Source organism: Diceros bicornis, chromosome 9 (assembly GCF_020826845.1).
Source record: "Diceros bicornis minor isolate mBicDic1 chromosome 9, mDicBic1.mat.cur, whole genome shotgun sequence".
In the NCBI taxonomy this organism is placed as follows: domain Eukaryota; kingdom Metazoa; phylum Chordata; class Mammalia; order Perissodactyla; family Rhinocerotidae; genus Diceros; species Diceros bicornis.
Window position 1 is genome coordinate 70,337,401 of NC_080748.1, and position 24,517 is coordinate 70,361,917.

A 24,517-nucleotide genomic window follows, 5' to 3' on the forward strand; every position below is an offset into this window, starting at 1 on the left:
TTTTTATGGTTGAATAATATTTCATTGTATGTTTGTATCACATTTTGTTTATCTTGTCATCTGTTGATGGACATTTGGTTTGTTCCCACCTTTTGGCTATTGTGAATAATGCTGCAATGAACATTGGCATTAAACTATCTGTTCAAGTCCCTGCTTTCAGTTCCTTTGGGTATATAACTAGGAGTGGAACTACTAGGTCCTATGGTAATTCTATGTTTAGCTTTTTGAAAAACCACCAAACTGTTTTCCACAGCAGCTCTGACATTTTAAATTCCCACCAGCAATGTATGAGGTTTCCAATTTCTCCACACTAAGGTCAACACTTGTTATTTTCCTTTTTTATTTTTTGCTATAGCTATCTAGTATGTAAGTGATATCTCATTGTGGTTTTTATTTACATTTCACTAATGATTAATGATGTTGAACATCTTTCAAGTGCTTATTCGCCATTTGGATATGTTCTTTGGAGAAATGTCTGTTCAAGTCCTTTGCTCATTTTTAAAATGGGTTGTTTATCTTTTTGTGGTTTGAGTTATTTACCTTTTAAGAAATTATTTTCTAAACTCGCACTTGCAAATATTTACCATGGAAGTGATATTTTAGGCTCCTTAGTTTTTGTGTTTGCAATCTTTTTTGGTAGTAGAATTACAGTTCTTTATAAAGAGCACGGTTATATGCCAGGCACCGTGTTGGGTTACTGGGCACAAACATTTGTATGGCTTTTAGTTTCCTTCTGTTAAGGGTACTACAGTCTAGGGGTGTCTGTTCTATTCCCACTGTTGGCTAGATATCCATGTTACTTTTTTTTCCTGTTCAGAAGCTATTTCTTTACCGAAAAATCCTCCTAAGCTTGGAAGTGTGTCCTTTGCCAAGTATAATTATATAGTATTTTGTGACCCTGTACCGAGTGTGAAATGTATATTCTTAGCACAAACTGACAGCATTCGCTCACACTGTAAGATGTTGCTAAAGTATCTGAAAAAGATTATATGAAACCAAGGGAGAGTTTTAATACTTTGGATCTAATGTTGATTCCGTCAATAGTAAATTTGTTCTGGATTTCCTTCTGGCTCTCTCTGTTCCAATCCCCATTTAGCACTTTGAAACTACATTGAGGCAAGAGCTTTCAATACACCTCGAGTCAGTCTCCAAACACACCAGAGCATAGAGCGATGTTGAGGTAATATAACCAGGGGGAAAGATAACATTAACAGAACCACCCACAAGAAAGACTGGGTCCACTGAAGCAAAAACATGTATGTTCCCTTTACTTTAAAAATTTTCATCTGCAGTTCTCCCCCATTAAGCTTGCTTGCAGGGTTTTCCAACTAAGGAGTCAAATTTGGAGGTGATCTGAGCTGGATTGCACCCTAGGGAGGTCCCTCTGCTCAGAATGAGTAATGATGATTCGAGAAGTGGTGCGCTTCCTTTTATATTCTGCAAACTCCACTTGGCTTTTCAGAAACTGACTGTCCGACATCTTGTTTTTCTTTACCTTTGTCATCTGGCTGTGGCAAGGGAGAAACATTGAGCACAAGGATAGTTTTAGTGGTACCTAAAGTATCCCAAGGCCGATTCAGCTTGCAGGTCCACACCCCATGCCTTGGTATGTACCAGCCAGGTGCGTGCAGGGTTTGTTCTCAAGCGAGACTTTAGATCAGGATGTAGGACTGTGTACAGGTGCATGGGATGTGGGGAATCATCATTAATTAATGGCAGCTCACATGTACGTAGCTTTTACTATAGGTTAAACCAGGCATTATGCTAAATACTTGACATGAATTATCTCATTTAATTCTCCCATCAACTTTAATAGGCAGACAGTTATTATCTGCATTTTAAAGACATGGAGACTATCAGTGACTAAACAATGTTCCCAAGATCATGTGTCTTCTAGGGAGTAGGGCTGGGATTCTAAACCGAGTGTGTCTGAGAACAGAGCCTGGACACTTGACTATGTCCAACACAGCTATCTCAAGAGAGAGTGGTTTTGTCTATTGCCACATCTGCCCCACTGGCCACTGATGGTAATTCTGCGTTGCTGATCTTTTTTGGGTGTGGTTGCATATAATTGGCTCAGGAGAGAAAGAGAAAGAGAAGAAGCCTTTCTTCAACTGTTACCTTGATCAATTCCCTCTTCTCACTCCCACCTCCACACGCATACCTGTGAGGAATTTCTCTCCTGTCTGCCATGGTCTCTTGTTCTTTGTTCTCTTCTCCTGTGCTTGGTTTTAAATGTCTGGGAGGAACATCTTTGGGTGATGCCTGTATTGATTGGAAAACATGCAATCGCTAGCACCTGGGAATGAGCCCTACAAAGTGCCGGTGCTGCTTTTCCTCATCACTCTTGCTGCATTTGGTGAGTTTACTTTGTTTCCTTGTTTTGATACTGTCTTTCTTTCCCCTACCATCATCTACATGAGAGCAGAGACCATATCTGATTTGTTTTCTACTCTATACCCCCGTACCTGACATGGCGCCTAGCATATGGCAAGTGCTTAATGAATCCATGTCAAGTGAAAGGATCAATAAATGAATGTGTGAGTTCTCTCCTAGAGGCTGGAGCACCGGAATCCATATCCATGCAAAAAGCATTAGTAATATTTCCTCCACGTATGCTAGATGCTAAAATGAACAGCCAGTTTTAGATGAAAAGAACAGAGAGGAAGTGTCACCTTGACTCACGGGTCTGCTTCCTCATGTTCTTGAGCATATTCACACAAGAAGGAAGAATTCTGTCCCCATGGAGTCCAGAGACTCTGCGCAGCCACACAGACTTGGTTTTCCTTCAGGTATGCAAGCACTCCTTCAAGGTGGTGTTTGATGGGCAGCTCACACCTACCCAGCTTCTCCAATCACAGCGTCCTGGAAGCTTTGGCCCAGAAAGTGTGGACCTCTCTCTTCTGGAGAGGCCTAGGTGTGTTTTTCACAAGCCTCTTTTAGTTCAGAAAGAGATAAGTAAGCGGCTAGGACTCAGGGAGTTTCAGGTGAATAGGACCCTGCCTAAAAGTAGACAAGATATCACCATAGTTTATGCATATAAAACACAGTAAGTTGAAATAAACACATCAAGCCAATCCACATGAAAGAGTATTCTAATTAAACATTTCAGGGCTGGCTGGGGAAGGACTGACCTATAAGCCTAAATTTGGTGCTGGCAGAGATGCAACCAGCTCTTTGGTAGCCTCAGATCCATTACACTTTTTTGGCGACTTGTTTTTTTGTTTTTTAAGCTCACCTCTTCCAACCTGAACTATGGCTCCTCGTTTATCTTTCTCACTTGGGGGTTCGTGGTGTTCACCTGGTCAACTTTCAACTTGCTAGGTATTGCTGGACTTAATTTGGCCATCTGATTTTCTATACTTTGTACCGAACCTGTGTGAGTCTCTGTGACAACAAACCCCATCCTGGTAAACTGATGATGAGTCTGTTCCTCTGTTGGCTTTGTGATTAGTCTAAATGCATCTAGTCTGTTCTTGGATTCTGTCTAGTTTGCCGCAGCAGTTCAGGTGAGAGTCTGTGGACTTTCACTAGTTGCAATGAATTCCTTCTTTCCTTCCTTTTTGTCTCCCCTCTTTCCTTCTCCTTTCTTCCTCCCTTCCTTTCTTCCTTTTGTCTACCATTCAACACATTTTTTTGATACCCACACAGCTTGGTGTTAGGCATTCATTGAAAAATATAGGCAGAGGGGCTGGCCCGGTGGCTTAGTGGTTCAGTTTTCGCACTCTGCTTGGGCGGCCCGCCGTTCATGGGTTCGGATCCTGGGCGCAGACCTACACGCTGCTCATCAAGCCGTACTGTGGCGGCATCCCACATACAAAATAGAGAAAGATTGGCACAGGTGTTAGCTTAGGAACAATCTTCCTCCAGCAAAAAGATGAAGATCGTCAACAGATGTTAGCTCAGGGCCAATCTTCCTCACCAAAAAAAAGAATGTGTATATATATAGACAGGGACTCTGCTTTTACAGCATTTGCAATCCATTGAGGACGCCAAGGATTGAAGAAATAATCATAGAAATAATTGCAAATTGTGATAATGGCCTTGAGGGCAAAAATAAAGGTTGCGGTGGTGACACTGATCTGGGAAGTTGAGGGCTGAAGGATGAATTCCAATTTGACCTGGTTGGGATTCAGTAAGAGGACGGGGAGAGAACAAACCTGTAAAGGCCCTTGGGGCAGGGAGAGATTCGTTCCTAGTAGCAACTGAAAGAAGATCACCCCATACACAGCTCACCTTCCTCTGCTTTTTTTCTTAATAGCATTATTCAGCATCTAACATAATATAAATTGAAGTTGTTTATCTTCTTTACTATCTTCTCCCATAGAATTTAAGCATTATGAAGACAGAGATATTTATCTGTTTAGTATGTGTGTTTTATATTTTTACTGCTATATCTCTGGCACCTAGAATAGCACCTGGCAAACAATAGGTGCCCAATATTGTTCAAGTCCAGTGGGACTGGACCACAGGGAGTACAGTGAGCCAGGGAGAGCAGGGCATATGGTGGCTCAGGAAGAGGGTGGAGTCCAGGTTACATGGGGTCACTTTAGGACTTACTCTGGATTTAGGATTTTACCCAAAGTGCAATAGAAAACCTTGCATTAAATGTGGAATGTGACGTGGTTACCACTTTTTTTTTCCCAGTAGAGAATTACCACAATTTCTCTTCTTCTTAATTCAAGTTATACTAGGTTGCACTTAAAAAAAAAAAGTGATATTGTTTCAGACACTAGCATCTACTCTAACACAGTGTAATTAGAAACCAGAGAGAGAGGAGTCAGAAAGGTTTTTACCCATGTGGGAAAGAGCTGCAGAGAAATCAACTTCTGAGGAGTATTTTTACCTCATCTTCAGTGAGTGGGCTTTTTCTTTCTTAATGAAAGGTAATCTATTACAAGCTTTTAAAAAGCATTGGCTAGTTACTGTGTGTATATTTTAATGATTATGTGTATCTAGTTATTTATTTATATACCTGCTCTTGGGTTAATACACATTCAGAAGAAACACTAGTCATGAAGAGTAGACTTTCTTCTTCTTTTTCATGTGAATAAATTAACAATAAGGTGATGGGAAGGAAACTAGCATCTGAGTGTCTACCATGTATCCGGCATTTTACATATTTATCTCATTTAATCTGCACAAAACCCTTTGAGAAAGAGGGTGTATTTTAGATGAGAATATGAATCCCAAATAGGTTAACGAACAGGTCCAGTGTCGCAGAACAAGTAAAGGGAAGAGTCTGGATGCAAAGCCATGCTAAAATTCACGATCTTTGGCATTCTACCTTACAGCTTCTAGGGAATTTTTAACAACTTGCCGGAATAGCAGTGCCAATAAGGAGTGCAAGTATGTATGAAACCTGGGTCTTCTGACTTGAGCCATTTCTGCTTTTTTCCACTATAAGATAATACATCAGTTACTGCTTCTAATTAATTCTCAAGTGCCGAGCCAACTTCATAAGTGCTAGGGCAATGCAGGTGAGAACACTCAAAACTAGACGTGAAGTGTGCTGACCCCTCTGGTCCCAGAAGTGCTGTGCGACATTTCACCTTCTTATTCTTAACAAATGATTTTTTAATCTGTAAAAGGTGGACCTTGGATGAGACGCTCTCTGGGGTCCCTTTTATCTCCAGTACTCAGTGAAATGTAAAGTTAGGTGCATTTGATACACAAACTATATCAGGTCTGGGAAGCATCGGAGAAACTGGAGTGGCCACGTTGGTCTGAATTCAGGGCTCGAGTTCTTTGCCGTGCGCTCTACTGACTGCAGCCATCGGGGGCCTCGATTTCCACCTGGAAGGCTCTACGGGCCTAGGAGGTTTTATTGAATAGTAGTCAATTAACAGCCTTAAAACGTGTGTGAAATGAGCCCATCTCTATCCCGTTGCTCCTCTTGATCTTTTTCGGGCGTCAGTGCTTCACATAAAATTTACTCTATGAGAAGTAGATCTAAGCTTACTTATTGGACTCCTTTTCCAACATAATAGAAATAAATAGAGACTTTATCACGTCCTACCCCTGTGGCTGCACAGACAACTTGATTGGGCTTTGGAAATTCTGTACTTACAAATATTCATGTCTTGAAAAGGAAAAACCATTGCTTTGAGATAATGTTTTTTTGAAGGCAGTTGGAGCCGCCTCTATCAGCTTACTCACACTAATTGTTCTTTCTCTGTCTCTAAAGCCTGTCCTCTTATGAGCTACATATTTAGTTAACTCAACATGAGCTTTTCGGTTAAAAACAAATGTACGTTCAAAAAATTTACCTTTTATAAATATACTTTGGTCTTAATATATTTTTCTTATTGGAAATTTCGATATATCATCGGATAAAAATACTTTTTTCTCCGTGGAATCATCTAGACATTATGAAGTTGTCATGTCTGGGGGAGGGGAGCATGTTCGTGGGAGACAGCTCAGATTTTTCTTTAAGCTAAGAGACAGGATTATTTTCTGTTACCCGAAATGACAGCTTTGTGCTTCTAGAAGATCTCCATGTAGGCTTATCTGTCTCTTTACAACAATTAAACTTTATTTTTGTTTTTGAATATTATTAACTTTAATAGATATACAAACAAACTACAATGAAGACTTGAGTTCTGGGATTTGATATATTTTGGGGGAGAGTTAGGAGGCGCAGTGGGTCTGAGAGAAAACAGCAAACAAACCAAACTTCAGCCATCAAGAAGAACCTATAATGAAGAAAGACTGAAGGCATGGTGCAGGCCACAGCAGACTCTGAGTTAGATTTGACCAGTCACAATGGTTGCCATCAGAAAAAGGGTTAATATTTCCCATTTTTCTAATTCCCCATGTTGATATAAGGTGTGTACAATTAATTTTGTAAGATTAAATTACATTAGAAGAGGCTCATTTAAAATAGAAATAAACATTTTATTAACTTTTGTTTAGAAAGGCAGATTTTTGGTAGATTGTTTGCTTGTTGAATTGGCTTCCATAATTACATTTTTATATCAGCCTTATTTTCTGCTGGGCATATTTGTGACCACTACAATGATTAATCATTTTCAGGAAAAATTTGGGGATTCACTGAAATCTTTTGGCAGATTATCTTTCTGATTGAGGTAGTAAAACTCCTCTTCCCTACAAAACTTTTTTATATGATAACAGAATTGGGATCAGAATTTATTAGATTGGTGGGATTCGATAAATATAATTATTATTTAATTCATTAATTTTATTAACAACAATATTTATGACAGTCTTGGTTTATTAAATAAAAAATTATATCACATGGAAGATATAATGACCATCTGGTTAATCACCTCATTTATTGAATACTTAAAGAGGAGAATAGCAAGACAAAGACTAAGTATGGGAAGTTCTTTAAAGAAATATGAAAATGAATGAATACCGAGAGAAGCCAGTTTTTCTATTTGAATTTCTGTGTGGATATTTTTTATGTGTGTCAATTGGATTTATTTTCATTTAGAACCAAAGGAATTTCCCTGACAACTGGATTTTGAAGTAAAGAAGAAAATATGCAAAAAAGGGAAGCTATCCAGAGAGACAGACTGTTCTTTACTATGTCCTCGCCCATTCCCTCCTTTGACCTGTTCTCATCATGGGCTCTGTTTATACATGTTCCAAGCCCCTTTTCTTTCTAAACCCGATATGTGTCTCTGTATTCCGGCACATACTGTTTAGATTGGGGGAGCTGAAGTACTGAGTTGAGGCACCATTAGGGTGGGCACAAGGTGTGGGGATCAAAAATGGATAAGATCTAGCTATGTTCTGGCAGCTCTTTTGAACAAGACGCAGTACCAGAGTTTGCCACTAGCTTGCTTATGGCGTTAGACAAATCATTTCAGAACTGGGGCCCCTGGTTGTCTCATCTTCATAATGAAGGGTTTGGACCAGTATTTTCTAGACAGAACATATTCAATTTCTACTGTAATCATTTTCTTTTTATCATCTTGTCCATGAACACTGGGGTGGGTCCCCTTGAATGAAACTGAGGGTGCCAATTTAGTTCTAGCCTTGACTCTTACTGTAGAAAGCCTCCTTAATTTTAGTAGAACTCTTTTGCTTCACAGCTGAGTAAACTGATGACTAGTAGAGGTAAAGGAGATATTGACCAGGGTGAAAAATAGATGCGTGTTAAATAAGTTATCTATTGCTGTGCAACAAACTATCCCCAAACTTAGTGCCTTTTGAACCATCACAAATTTATTATTCTCACAATGCTTTTGTACTGGCTCCTTACATGCGTTCTCAGCCCAGAGTTCTAAGAAGGCGAAGACATAGGTTGCAAGGCTTCTTGAAGCTTAGGTTCCGGAATTTGCATAGCGCCACTTCTCCTACGTTCTGCTGGTCAGACCAAGTCAAAGGACGGTCCAAATTCTAGGGTTGGGGAAATAGAGTCCACCTCTTGATAGGAGGAATGACAAAGGATTTGTGGCTAAATTTAGTCTGCTACGCATAGACTGTCATTTCTTCCTCCAAAACCCATGCCACGTGATTAGTGGGGGACACTTTTTTGGCTGAGTCCTCATGCAGCCTTAAAATTTTTTTTAACACGGTGCTCCAGGCAGCCACTGCAAATCAATCAGAACTGCCACAAGAAATGAAATTTATCTGCCATCTGGGACCCTGCAGTGAGTTGTTGATAGAGCCTGGATGGAAAATTCAGAATTCCTGGCTCTCAGTGCAGGGTCTTTTCTTTCCTCATCACTCTGTCTTCTCACTTGTGATCAGTTCTTTAATATTTCTTAGGTTATGTTAGAAAAGTTACTTATTTCTATCCCTAAAGTTTCTAATAATATGCATCCTTTCAGGTTTTCAACCATATCATCATGTATTATGTGTTTTCTGGATAGATTTTGACATAAACCACTAGTTTAAGTGTTATCAATTTGGATACCACTTTAACTAATGATAAAACTTGGATCAATCCAACCAATAATCACATTTGGATCAATAACATAACAATTGGATACTATGCCTTTTGATGTGATACAATGAGAAGGATACAACATCTCCCATGGAAGATTCTTGCCAAATCTAATAATTAAGAAACAATCAGACAAATACAGAACATGAGATATTTTGTAAAGAACTAATCTGAAATCTTTAAAAGATGTCAATTTCACGAAAGACCTCTATCTATCTATCTATCTATCTATCTATCTATCTATCTATCTATCATCTTTCTACATCTGAAGGACTGTTCTGGATTAAACTGTTCTGGATGAAACTAAAGAGATATGCAACAAAATGCAATTCATGATTCAATGTTGGATTTTGGATTTCAAAAAGTTATAAAGAACTTTATTGGGACCATTGGAGATTATATATTAGATAGTATTATTGTATCATTGTTAAATTTTTTGTTAACTATTTTAAATAGTTTGGCAGTTATGTAGGAGAATGTCCTTATTCCTAGAGAAAAATGATGTATTTGGAGGAAAAGTTAAGATATTTGCAACTTATTTTCAAATGGATTGACAAAAAGTGAATATAATATATATACGTGTATGTACACAGTGTATGTGTATATACACATATACATATATTTTTATTTAGCACAAGAAGGAGAGAGGGAGGGAAAGCAAATATGGCAAAAATATTAATTGACAAATCTAGGTGATAGGTGTACATGTCTTCATTATACTTTGCATTTTTTTGAAGGTTAGAAAATTTTCAAATTTAAAAGTTGGGAAAAAAGTCAACAACTTGTTATCTTTTGTAGCTGAGACTATGCCTGACTTTCACCTATTATGATAAAGTATCCAATGCCAACTATAGGATTAAATTCTAAGGAATGCAATTGAAGAATACTGCATTTCTAAAAAGGCATATTTTCTTTACTTACAGACATACACAAGGAGAAAGATCTCAAGTACAGGCAGTTGTTTTAATATGGTAATTGATAGAAAAGTTGACCAAGTAGAGAACTATAATGTGTCATAATAAAAGATGTTGAGATTTGCCTGAATGTTATGAGAGCATTATGGTTCACAGGGTTATATATTATGCCAGAAGCCCTGGATGACAAGGGTTTCATCTCCTTCTGCTCAGATTCTGTGGATGACTTTGAGCAAGTCATTTTAACTTGTATGGGACTCGGTTCTGCTATAAAAAGGAGAAGCTAACTCTGGTTTACATCGTATTGCTTGTGTAAGGATTAATTACCTAACTGCAGAGTTTGGTAAACAGCTTTTCCCATCTAAATGTTCAGGCTTGAAAACACATAGAGGATTGTCGTGCTGAGGAGCTAAGGTAATGTTTACTGATTCTGCACCTGTTTACATATTGTTCTTACAGGATCCTGTGCAAGGTTTTATTCTTTACCCATAAGTTACAATACTAAGAAAAATCTACCTGCATTTTGACGAATCTGTTTTCCTGCACAACTCTTGATTTCCTTCTGAGATAAGATTGGGTTTGGGGGAGGAGATCTAGGTAGAAAAAAGTACCCTTGACGAAGTCGTCTGTGAAAGGATTGTGCCAACTCTCTACGCTCTAGAGGTGTAGGTGGTTGAGAGCATATGAAATAATTAGATAGCCACTCTAGCCCGTGTTTCATAATTTATAAAAATATAGCTTTTCTGCAGAAGGCTGAGTCTTCTGTGGACTTAGAGTAGAAGAGGTAAGACATGATCTGAGTGTAACAGGATTGGGAAGGCTTTGAATAGATGAAGGAGACCTGAGAAAAGAAGTCCCGTGTGCATGTGCATTATGTGCACAGACATATACAGGAGCAACTCTCGTGTGCTGACACTAAGGAGATATAATTGGAGTCCTGTCTATTGGAGGAAACTGAGCAATGTTGTTGGATAGGTGCAGTGAAAGCAGTGCAAAACTCATTGGTGTTAACATGTGGTAGGCAATAGGGAGACACCACCCTGAATAGGGTGGTTGCTGAATAGGGGTTGCTGAATAGGGGATTGACAGTGGCGTGATTAAATTGGAAACTAAGTAATGCATGGCAGCATTATGCCGGAATAGACTAGCAAATAGCTTTCCCTTGAGAATTTGCAATGGAGATGAGCATTCAGCTCTGAAATACAGGCTCTAGCAAAGCACCATTAGGGAAGTGTAAGAGGAGTAAGGTTCCATGGAGGTAGGAGGTAATGAGGTCTGTGATTGATTAGTGATGTCTGCCTAGGGCAAAGGCAGAACTATAAAAACACACATGTCATGTATTTGCCCTTCCCGAACTAGAGGGAAGAAGTAAACCCTAAATTCCAACCTATGTGATGAAAAAAATAATTGGAAACTGGTTTGGGAGAAAGCTGATGATTTAGTTTCAGTTACACTTCAATTTGAGGACAGCTCATTAAGTACATTTGGGGTCACTGTCACTAGTTCCTGCTGTTAGCTTTGATGCACTTACTAGAGAGAGAGGTGGTCAGAGTAGAGAGAGTGTAGGAGATTGAACTCCTATGGAGATCAAAGGAATAAACAAATTTGCTTTATGAAGCTGCTTATTTGTACACACACACATTTTCTTGTAATGATTACTCAGTTCTATGTACCCTAGTTAATTCAGGCATCATTTTGGTGTACAGCCATCATCCAGTACTGTCGGCCAGCTGCCAGCTGCATTACTCCACTCATTAGTGATGAAGATGGACAAAGAATACAGTTCTTTTTTAATCTAAAGTAATCTTCAAAGAACTTTAAGCAATAGTCATTGAAACTTGATGCTTATAACCATATTATTATAACCATAATTCTGAGACATCATGATTGGAAGTTGTGCCTGGAATTGAGTTCTGGTTCCATCTTTAGCTTACAAGCTCTGTGTCTTGGAATCACACTTCCTCACTCTGGGCTTTGACTTCCATGGCTGAGAAAGGGAAAGTGTTGTCTAAACTAGAGATGCGAGTGTGTGCTGCCTCTCCTCTATCCTGTATCCATGGCGAACAGGGGCCTCTTTGGCTCTGATCTTGAATGAGGTGTCACAGTTATTTCAGCCTTGGCACCAGGTGGCATGTGGCCTGAAACCTTTTGCTGTCCATAGGATAGTCAGTCGCAAAAGAAAAAAAAATAATAACAAGAATAGCAATGGCCAACATTTGTTGAGGTTTTACTATGTGTCAGGTCCTGTGCTAAGCACTTTACATGTGGTATGTTAAGTTTTATATAAAGATAAGTGTTTTCAATTGAGGGAGGAATGGTTAAAAGCAGGTGGAATTTCAGGCTCCTATTATGGATTGTAATATTAAAATTATTTGGAATAATTTAAGAAAATGGCCAGCAGTGTAAAGTTAAGAAAACAAAAGAAGACTCACTTTTCCATTTCCAAGAGCTTGCCTACCATCTGGCTTAGCGGAACATCACCGTTTAGTATTTGACTGAGGGAATTAATGACCAGATGAATGAACAAAATTGTGTGGCAAGGGTTGCCCTCAGCTCACGGATTCAACCTCTTTCTTTATTGTCGGATTTACAGTCTATTGACCGGTTAATAACATTTTTCTATAGTTATTCAGTTGATTCTCTCCACTAGGAACTTTTAATTCCTAAAATAAGGCCCAACTGACGATTTGCAGAGTGCATTCTTTCAATCCAAAACCATCAACTGCAGACTATACTTGTTTCAACTGCTACACAAAAAGAGGTTTTGGAAAGCACTTCCTTCAGTGCTCATTTATCATTACTAAACAAAAAGCCCAAATTCATTATTATTCTTCCTTAGGGCTAAGGTTTTGGGTGTCAATCAAGCAGCTGGTGAAGCTATTATAAGTTAATGGCATGTTCGTGGGTCTTAATAGGAACATCACCTCTGCATTAGGACTGTGCCTTGCCTTAAAGAATATTGGCCAATTATTTGAATAAATTATGCATAGTTTCACCTGTTAATACCTTGAAAAGAAAGTCAGGTGAAGACACTATTAGTGAATTTTGACAATTGAGACACAAATTTATTATGAGAGCCAATTTTCCTTTTAGTTCCTAGGACTACTGTATAATAAATGGACTTACACAGTGTATTAAATTAATGGATTTTATTTTTCATCTGAAAGAGGGGGAAAAAAAGGCTTATGAAGAGCTACTCTAGAACTCCAGGACATTCATTGAATTTCTGGCTCACAATATAGCTTCTAAAATGCAATTAGAACTTTCCTCTTAAACTTCTTCCAATGACAAATCTCTCTGGAGTGACTGTCACTGGATTCTTCCTTTAGAGAGGATCTCTTTTCTCAGGGGAAATGATACTCAGCAGCACCCAAAATAGTTCTAGACAAAATTAATCTATGGAAATGTTATCCAAACCAAATTTGTAATGATTGCATCTATATGTGTCGATGACATCCTCTGCCGTTAAGACTTCACCAACTTCTAGCGGTTCCCATATCACATAAGCACATGTCTGCCACAAGCATTTTGCCATCTTCTGCTCCATGGCTCTCCATACCAGATATGGAGCTATTACATTTTTAGTGAAGGTTCTTCCCAGCGGGCTGGCTAAGCCCAAAGCTGGCTACCATTTCTTGATACTTGAACTGTGGCTGAGAGATTAATCCAGCTGCTAGTATGGGCCTACCTTTGTTGGAGTCGTCATCAAAAGACACCAAAGCTGCTGGGGAGAAGGAGGTGCTGGGTGGCTGTTCATGACCTGCCTGCTTCATCATTGCTCACACTGTCAAGCCAATGTCCCACACAGTGTGGATGCAAGGATTGCTATGACACCGTCTGTCCACATCCATTTATGCCCAGCACCCAAGGCAGACTCTTCGGCTGCATTGCATGTCAGTTAGATTATCTTAGTGGCTGGAGACATGGAGCAGAGAGCGAAATTTTTTAAATGCTGATTGAGAAAGACCCACTTAGTGCAGTCAGACAGAAGTGGGCAGATAAGAAGTTCCCAGATAGTGGAAGCACAGCACATTCTGTGATTCTTACTATTATTATTATTGTTCTCCCTCAGTGTGATTCCCTAGGCATGTTCCTAGAAGTTCATTCTTTAATAGAGCTCTACAAGAGAAAATAAAAAACAGGACAACTCCATCTTGCTTCTGTAATAAAGATTTGTTGACAAAGCTTCTATATACCAGTATAACTGAAAAGTCATTGTATTCTCTTCTCCATTATTCAGACATGACCAGACTAAAAGATCCTCCGCCAACCACTTTAATGTCTTAATAGATTCCTTATTTGGAGATTAGAGATATAAATAATAAGTGGATAGATCTCTACTTTTAGAAGGGGAGTGGGTGACTAGTGTCAGTTTTATTGTACATATGGTACTTGACTCATGCCAATCAACTGCATTTTCAGTGCCTGGTTGAAAGTTTTAGAGCCACCATCTTTTCAAAACAATTGTAATTTCCAGTTCTGTTTATCACTGTCAAGAGTATCATTTAAGAAACCTTTCATAAAAATGCCAGATCATTAATTGATGTCTTTCTGGCTTATAAAGTAGAAACAAATTTACTCCAGAAGAAATGTGTTTTTCAAACAAAATCAAGCATCATATGTATAATGAAGCAAAGCCCAACAGGAAGGGTTGGTTACTAGAGTGACAGCACCAATTAGGTCCTATAATTCGTTATTTATTGTGTGTGAATCTGAGTTCACTTTTCACCCTCTCTCATATACCTGCAATGACTAACAAACTGTGATGATTAGAAAAGCAATGAAAGGTCTTTTTATAAATTATATCTGGAAACCTGCCTAGATCCTATAATAAGCACAAATTTAGCGAGTTCCTTCATTTCTACCTTCATACAAGCTTGGAATTTACTTGTGTGGGGATTGGTGGTGGGTGTTATGTTGTTTATAAGAGACAGAGAAAAGAAAATATGATTATAAGTGATAGAATAAATCCATGTTCTGTTGAAAAATATAAATTTATCTTTACACTTAAGGTGATCCTAGCAGATGTTAAACCTCAAGTGCTTATTTCACATTATAAAGAAATGTTTAATGAGTATCTCACAGCAGCGATTGTTGCAGGGCTTAATAATCAATATCTCTGCAACTAAGCCTATTTTAATTCTACTTAAGTAAATGACTATGTGTAACCATCTGAGTGAACCAATTATACTAGCATTTATTAAGTACCTACTATGTACCATGCACCGTGTATTGCTGAAATAGGAATCAACAACAAAATCAGGTTAATGATCCTAGTATGCTGTTTCATTGCACATCTACTGGATATAAAAAGTTAGGCCTGTCATAGAAATTAATGGACATTTACTTAACTTTCCTCTCCTAGTTCTTTTATGAAATAGTGTTTTTTACCTGAAGAGATAAGTGTAAAAATTGGGAAATTAATGGACTTTATGCTATTTTTCTATAATGCAACTGTATAATGTATTTTTGGGAAATACTATGATTTTAATAGTATTTACGGATGAATGCAGAATACTTTTACTCCTTTTCAAGAATGTAGACTATCAATAAATTGACTGGGTATTCTTTTCAGATTCTTCTTCTTCATTCTAATTTTTCCCCTTCAATTCACTCCTTGAATTTCTCCAAAATAAAAGTGGTTTAAAAATAATAAAAAATGCTATACTTTGAATAATTCTATGCTTAAATGAAAGGAAAAAAAATTCTTCTTGTGATATTCTTCAAACATCTTCTTCAAAAACATGTATAGTAAAAACGAAATCAAATTTGGATTTCATTATCTTAGAGTTTGTTTCATTTCACTTAATTTCATTATTTTGGAATTTGTTTCATTCCTACCTGGAGTGGGGTGACTTGACTAGTAACCTTGGAGGGATTACTTGGTTCAAGTCACCGTGTCCACCATGTACACAAAGGCTCCTTTGTGCTTTGTGTTCACAGTGCTCTCAATTTCCTAAACCCTACTCATCCTCCACTACCAGCTAAGATGCTCCAATCTCTGTGAATTCTATGGTTGTTCCTATTAAGGGAGAATTATTTTTGCCTTTTTCTATGCTCTCATAGTGCTTTTGTACCTTGCTCTCTTGTGACTGGTCACTTTTTATTGCAAATGTTTGTTTTGCTCTCTTTCTCTAGGGCTGCAAAACTGTACAGTTTCAGCAGTATAACAGTCTGTTTCTCAGAAATTTGAGGAAGGGGACCATTACTTATCTTTATATAACCAGGATTTAGAAAATGCTTGGCACACCATGGGCATTCAGGAAATGTTTCACAAACAAATAAACAGTGAGTAGTCTGGGATAGCCAAAAGTATTTTAGGAAGAGACTCCTGGAGGGAATGTGGAGGATGCAGAGGAAGAGATTGCAGACAGAGGATCAGACAGGTGATTACTATAAGAGACAATGAAAGGTTTCCGAAAGTGATGATGGTAGGAATGGAGAGGTAGAGATAGATGTGGTAACATTTATTTCATAGAGTTTTTCTTAAAGCTCTTCTTCTTCCCTCCTGTTGTTATGATTCATTTACATGCACTAAACTTAGTCTCACTTTTTTTTGCCCATTATGATGTACCTATATTAAATAATAAATGGTGACAAATAACAAAGGAATAAAAGGTTGGAGTAGAAAATTTAGATGTTTTAGCCATTAAAAAAATACATCAGTTATTCTATTTGTGAAAAATAATCATGGTTAACATTTGAACTATTGTCTTTGAGACATTTTTGTCTGAGAGGTGGGAGATGATCTAGTAGAATGGTTACCATCATAGACTCGGAATTCTTCTGCATTCAAATTCTGGCTCTTCTGTCTGCTGTGTTATTTTTGGCAAAATGTACCCTGCTTTCCTCATGTGTACGGTTGGGATCATAATAATTGTGCTCATTTTATCAGATTGTTCAAGAGATTATGGAAGCTAATACATTTAAAGAACTAAGCCCAGTTCCTGGCACATAGGATGTTTATAAATTTATATGCTGTTCATATGTTTACCAAATATATCAACTTGTACAAGCATAGTTCGTATTCTAAACTTTCTACCTTCTTCAAGCGTAAATAAGCACCTTCTCATAATTGTTTATAGCATCAATTTTAATTATTGCATAATAGTCATTTGTGTGACAAACCCTCATTTATTTAATATTTTTATCATATTTTACTTTTAAAAATAAAGGTCTAATTATCATAGCATAATTAAATCTTCGTGCAAAACTAAGGCTGTTTCTCTATGATTAATTTTCAAAAGAAGAGTTACTAGGTCAAATAGTATGAATATTTTTAAGGCTTTTGATATAAATACCAATTTGCCTTCCAAAATACTAATCTTTTCAGCACTAGATATTATTGTTTCTTTTTAGTCTGGGCCAATTTATTAGCTGAGAAAAAGGATTCTTGTTTAAATTTACATGTATTTGAGTACTGAGGAAGATGAACATCGTTAATATTCTTTTAGGTCTTTTCTTTAGTGTTTCTTTTTTGTGAACTGCTTATCTGAATGTATCCTTCCCAACTTTTCTATTGGTATGTGCATTTGTTTTGTATTGATAATGTGACAGAAACATAATTATTACTGTATTAGTTTTGGAAGGTGAGGGAGTTCAAAGAGTCCAAAACAACTACATTAAGTATTTGGTATATTTAGTTTATCAACATAAAATTAACAATATTTTTCAAATTTTGCCTTACAGAACAGAAGCTTTATGTGGTTTCACCTAATAATCTAAGGTTTTGTGGAATTGTCAAGCAATTCAGTAGATTGCCTCAGACTCATTCCTTAATCTTGTCATTTGACTTATGCAACTCTATTAGATTGTTTTCAATCATATCTTTTCCTTGAAAAATTGGTATTATTGAGCACCTACTTCTAAATGATTGGGTATTGTCTCACTATTGAAGTGACAAAAGATTTGGGTATAGTTACAAAAATAAAACAAATGATCTAATTTAATTTTTTAACAACTTGTGAATGACATTATCCTATTATTGTACTGTGGATTGCCAACATTTCAATCAATGGAAGTGATAGAGTTTCAGTTTATAAACATTTACATTGCTTAGTGTTTTAGAGGTTGCATGGAACTTTAATACATCATCTCTTTTGATTTTGACAATAATCTTTGGAGGGACACAGAGCAGCTTCCCAGTTATTATAGAAGTGAAGACTAAGGCTCAGAGAGTTTAAGTAATGCCCAGAGGCCAGGCAGCTGATAAACTTCAGAAACTGGCCTAGAACCCAGGTCTTCCAACTTTGAATCCAGTGCTTTTTTTCTCTATTCCTTGGTCATTGAATCACTTGACCTGGAAATATGTGCCTTCACCTTTGTCAGAAAAATAAAGCCACTGAGGTTCTAATTCTAGCGAGAAGCAATAATGTGAAACTCTCAAGTTCCATTGCTCTGTTTTTGTTGTGTCTGTCTTATTTTAGAAACATGTGTTTCAGAATTTGCTGTGTAAATGCTGGTTTCAATTTTACAATGGAAAGTGAAAAACAATGGCATGAGAAATGTTTATTTTATTTAATATGTATGGTGTTCACAAGGGCTTGTTTCACTTTCAATTGATTTCACAGTTTGTCTGTTTGTTTGTTTTAGCTACATAGCCTTGGGGTACTGTCAAGTTACTCATAAAGAAGGGATTTTAATGAATACTCATGGAAGGTGCTCTCCTCCTCGTTTATTTCTGATGCCTTTCTTTCACTAACTAAATTCTATAGCTGGTCTCTGGAGCACATGATATTGAATCAGTTTTCCATCACTAGTTTCAATTCTTTCTTGATCTCTCATACCCAGAAACCGTCATGCAGAGGACCAATGCCCTTGTGAGAGAATATATTTGTTCAGCGAGTTACTGTTCCAGTCTGGGCTTTTTTATGCTGAATTATTTTCTTCATGAAATAACTTAAATGGGGTGGGAGGCAAGAGTGGGGAAGAATCTCAGTATTTCTTGAAAAATTTTGAAGAATAATTGAAAATTTAAACAAAATTGAAGAGAGAAAGCATGGCCAACTGTGTGTGGGCCATTATGAATTTATAAAACTGTTGTTCATGGGCAATGTTGTTAAATATATAACCAGTTAAGAAATAATGCTTGCAAGAACAGATTGGAACTGAGATGGATTCAAATTAAAGATCTATATATGTCTATAAATCCTCTATACTATTATTATATGCCTGTTTTTTTGGCAAAAAGCTTCCTTTCTTCCCTTTCAGAAGCCTCTTGGAAGAGAACAATTTCTCTGATGGCCATTTGTTTTGTTTTCCTCTCTTCACTTTTAGCTTCTGATTTATAGAATCCTGATTAGCTTTCATTTATTATAAGAATAGATATTTTATTTGCAAAACACAATTCTACTGCATTTAGAAATTAAACTATTCAAAATATGCCGGAGTATCAGAGGACGTTCACATTCCTCTGGTTTTTTATTAACAGCACAGTAGAACAAAAATATTTAAAATTAAAAGATGAAAAGCTATATATTTTACTAAATCTGATCATAGAATATTTGTAGAACAGTCTATGAAGACACATTTAACCCTGGTTCTTACATAAAGGTCAAAATCTCAATAAAAATGAGGATATAAGAATAATATTCAGATATGTTCTCTGTGTAATTATTTGGGAGCTAGGTCACCAAATTAAAAAGGAGAGATTCAGTTCTAATGAGTTTCATGTATGTCTTTGAGCTTTTTATAACTTATAAAAAGTTATTTAAGAAATATTAGCATCTTCATATGCCAAGAACATTTATTGCAGTTAAAACACTATGTTAATGCTGAATAACATGAAAAGGTGGTAAACATCTGAGCCTCTGTATTTAGGCTACCATTTTGAAATCTATTCCCTCATCCACTTTGCCATTATGGAACTGAGTGCTTGGAATTTTTATCAAAGTGAGAACTTATATAAAAACTAATGAAACCTAATGAAAACATGCATTTTTACATTTGCCTTTCAACTTATATTTAGCATGACATCTTCTCTGTAAGTATTGAATCCAAGTAATTGATATAGTGAAAATTTCCGTTAACAACAGTTCTGTGAGTCTCTTTTTTGAGAGTTTACCTGCCTCCTGGTAGGGAATGTTCCTTCATGACAGCCATCCTGCTTTTATGATAATATTCCTTTTACTTGCTAAGAATAGTAAGATCTGTGTTTGCAGATGACACTAAGTTTTATGTTAAACATTCGAAATTACAGTTCTCATAAATACAAGCAAAACTGAAGCTAGGAAGCACCTCTGTCCTTCTGTGTATATGATGTTGGGAGGGAAAGAGAATTGTAGAACAGGTTATAAGAAGAAAAAGTTCGTTGTTTAATTAAAGGCGAATAGGAGAATAAAGGTAACAGACTCATTGAATAAGCCTAATAATAACCCCCTTCCCCCGGCACACACAATGGAAGAATACTACTTTTGCCAAAAATTACTACTGTAGAGAAAATATTTATAATTATAGAAGTGGAAAACAATATTTTAGAAAGAGTAACATGTAAATAGCACCATGTCAAATTTAAGCTGAGTTTTAACCATCCTAATAAATGAATAGAAGCTATTCTTCTTTATCTTAGTCAAAGTTACTTTTCCTGTCCTTTTATAAATATATGTATTCAAATGAAAACCATAGTCCTAGTTGTTTATCTGATTCTAGTGTAGCTGAGGTGGTCAGGGAAGGCTTTTTGAGGTGGTACTATTTGAATTGAGCTCTGATGGGACCACGATGAGAAGCAGGCGTCCATGCCAAGATTGCGAGAATGGCTTTTGAAGCAGAAGTAGTAAAAATACAGAAGCCCCCAGAGGGACTGAGCTTAGTATGAGGATGAGGGAGGGAGGCAAAGGAAGGGAGTGAGATGAGGTTGAAGCAGAAATCAGATTTTGTTGAACCCTGACGACTATGATAAAGAGTTTAGAGTTTTAATTACAAAGGGAATCCATTGGAATGTTTGAAGCAGGAAAGTAACATCTGATGTTCAGTTTAGAAGATCATCTTGGTTTCTCTTTGGAGAATAGAATATAGAGAGAAAAGAGGGAGAGAGATCTTTACAGTCATTTGAGCAAAACATGCTGGTTCAGTTGTTTATTTATCCATTCAACAAAAATCCATGGAACTCCTACTCCATGCTAGGGCACCGTAGTAAGTCCTGGAGTTATCAGGGTTATTAAGAGAGTAAGGACTCTACTCCCACAAAATTTTGCCTCTAGTGAGAGACACAGGTAGTGTTAAGTCCCATGAAGACAATAACACAAGGAAATGCAGTGGTGAAGGTGTGTCTACTTAGGTAGTGTGTCATGGTCATGGTGGAGCCTGAATGACTAGAGGAAGCCAGGGATGCGCGAGTCTTGAGAAAGATCTTCTAAGCAGTTTGGCATAAAAAAGAACACCATTGTGGCTGAAAGGACCGAGTGATGAGAGGATGTCACAATTTTGGAGAAGGTCAGGTGGGCTTCATCATATAGAATAAGGAGTCATTTCTTGTGAACTTTTGGGCAAATGCACATGGAGACAGAGAATGAGATAAAGATTGAGGAGGAGTTTATGGTGATGTGTCAACCATTTATGTCTCTTTGGGACAAGTACTCATACTCATGCAGACATTCATTGTACAAAGTAATTAATTCGTGAACATCATTATCTCCTTCCTATTAGTTTATTAAAATGGAGGTACTGGCTGTTAGCATCATTGTCATTTAGTTGTTTTAAGAAACTATTAGTCATGATAATTGTCAGGAATTTGATTTTCTGCTCACCATGTGACTAAATTCTAAAATGACTATTGCTCAGAGGCAAACAGAAACTTCCTTGTTCTTAAAAGAACAAAATGAGCCATATATGTTGGGAATATTTCTCCCTCTGTTTAAAGCAGTATTGGTTTAAATGGTGTATAATATAAAATTTACTGTACTCTTTGAAAATCCCTAATGCACAGATGCATTCGAAATTACCTCGGTGTCTAGTTTACTCCAGTTAACATGCTTTTTAATGGGAGTAGATGGAAAACTTGAAGGAAGAGTGACTAAAATGGCTGTCTTGGCTATTATTTGAACATGTAGTTGTTCTGACCAGAAATTGAAAATTATTGGAAAGGGAAGTTATTTTTCATTAGCTTGAAGACCTGTTCCAGAACTGTTAGTAAAGTCGATGTTAAGTGGGGTGTGTGCTATTTGCTTCATATGCACAGAGCATGATTGATTTCCTTAGCCCAACTAATAAAATATTTTTCTACCAAGCTTGGTGCAATTACATTATAGTTGGAATTTTCAACATTACATTTTAAAAGAATTTTGGAGTCTCTTTGTTATTAGTAAAGTTTAATATGATCAGAAATTAAAATCTCTGCTGAAATATTCACCTTGTCACTCTTCAAAAAAGGGGAGACTTTTGTGCTGCTCCTGTTTCCTGTGCCTGCTCTGCCCGGAGTCAGCAATAGACACACATTGGTTGAATCAGATTGATGCTTCTTCCCGAGTCATTCTGCTTCAAAAAGAGCAAGATTTTTTCTTCAAAAGGAAAAAAGAAAAATCTAAGCAACACCCTCCAAATATGAAATCAACCACAAAACTCATTACTTGAGATTTTTCATTTAGAGAAATGATCATAATGACATGCTATGTTCACAAGTGAGATTTTCTGTCTTTAAGCTCTTAATGTATAGTTTGCCTTTAAAATTAAAGTGCCTCTTTTTCTAAATCAAACACAGATTAAACAGCGACATAATTACTTTCTGGGTGATTTCTTTGCTACTTCACGTATTTGGTGTATGTTTAAAATTGTGGTTATTATTGTTTTAATTTTAAGAAATAAAATAAGAGAATAGTTATTAAGATAAAAAATCACCTGCAACCTACTAAGGTAATATATAGTGTGTTTCCTTTCAGTCTCTTTTCTGTGTGTAGTACTATTTAATATAAGAAGTTTTGAAGATGAGTGAATGGATACCAACATTTGCTCAGAACAAAAGATAGGCAGATTTAGCTGGCAGATTATTCGTATTTAAGGTGATAATTAACTGGTATTTAAAACGTGTTTTACAGTAGAATAATATTGCTACACTCAATTAACTGTCCAAAATATAGCCAAGATTTGAAAAAAAAAAGAGTTCTCGAAGGCATTCTCAGTAAAAAGCTGTTTGCCCTCAACTTGAAGGATCTAGTTAGCAGCATGAGAGAGAGAATATGCTCACACAAATTAAATGAAGGCTTTAAAAAGCACAGAATAGAGATTTAATTAAAGACTGCTTTCCATAGAAATTTGTGCTAAAAAGGTAATGTTCGTTGCCTGGGATGTGTTTCATCTTACTGTTGGGAGTCAGTGCTGGGCACTGGTTAGAAGCCCAGACATGGGGGTCAGATCCACCCAGCTCCCCATTTATCAGCTGAGTGGTGTGGGGCAAATTATTTAACCTCTTTCAGAATCTGAGGTTTTTCATCTATAAAACAACCAGCAGTAGTGTCTGCCTCAGATGGTTCTGGTAAGGATTCGATGAAATAATGCATGCCTTGTAGGTTTCTGGGACATGGGAGGATTAATAATAATAACCACCCAACAGGACTGAATCCTTTCCTGTTAGGCCAGGTGTATCTAACCACATAATTATGAATAAATTGGAGAATATGTTGGGGCCGGCCCAGTGGCATAGTGGTGAAGTCCCTGCGCTCTGCTTCTGGCAGCCCGGGGTTCACAGGTTTGGATCCTGGGCACGGACCTACGCACCACTCATCAAGCCACGCTGTGGCAGGCATCCCACATAAAGTAGAGGAAGATGGGCACAGATGTTAGCCCAAGGCCAGTCTTCCTCAGCAAAAAAGAGGAGGATTGGCAACAGGTGTTAGCTCAGGGCTAATATTCCTCACACACACACACACACAAAAAATGGAGAATATGCTATCTAAGCAGGACAGAAACTTGGGACAGGGCTAAAAATATCTTAGGATCCCATGTTTATAAAAGAAAAAGTTTAATGTTTCTGAATATTGAGTAATACATTTCTCATTGCTTAATATTGGAAGGATGACTCAGAAACACTAAATTTCAGAAAAATTTCTCTTCTATTTGCATCCAGAAATTGCATAAAGTAAAAATTTTGTGGTTCTTCTATGAAGGAGTAACTTGACTTTCAAGCAGTTAAAGCTTTCAGTTGTTTTCAAATTTATAGAAATTTGTTTATTTTTTCTTGGTTGTTGAGTTACCGTAGTTGGAATTGATTGTGTCTCTGGGAACGGTTTCTTCTTGAGCATTCTTTTCTCTGCTCAGGTTATTCCACCACCTCCACCACGTCGCCACCAATAGACTTCTGATATTTCCTCGACTGATGGAGGTGTGGTCGCTTTCTTTCTTGACCTTATAAAGTAATGAGAGCCGCTAGAGTGCCCTTTTAGTTAAATCAATAGAAAGTGCTTCAGTGTGTAACATCTCGTTAATAGAGATGGTTAATGGCAAACTTGGGACAGTTTATGTAGCTGACAAGCAAAGCACCTGCCCATATTAAAGGGACGGATGACCCATGACCGCAGCGACATCTGAGATGAAGTAGAACTTTGACAACTGGTAGAAACCACCCCCTTCAGCAGATGGGATGTGGCCTTGGCCTTTTCTTTCCCTCACAGCTGTAACTCTTCTTTTTTCCCCGGATATATTTTAAGGATTCCAAGTGTGTTGCATGTTGGGTTCCTTGAGATGGACATTTGCTTGG

At 37.2% G+C, this 24,517-nt stretch overlaps 1 protein-coding gene across 4 annotated transcripts in view; it reads left to right on the forward strand.

Annotated features, from left to right (window-relative positions):
- Positions 1 to 24,517, forward strand: part of GPC6 (glypican 6) — a 1,065,634-nt gene that overhangs the window by 151,145 nt on the left and 889,972 nt on the right. The gene's annotated exons all lie outside the window — the stretch shown is intronic.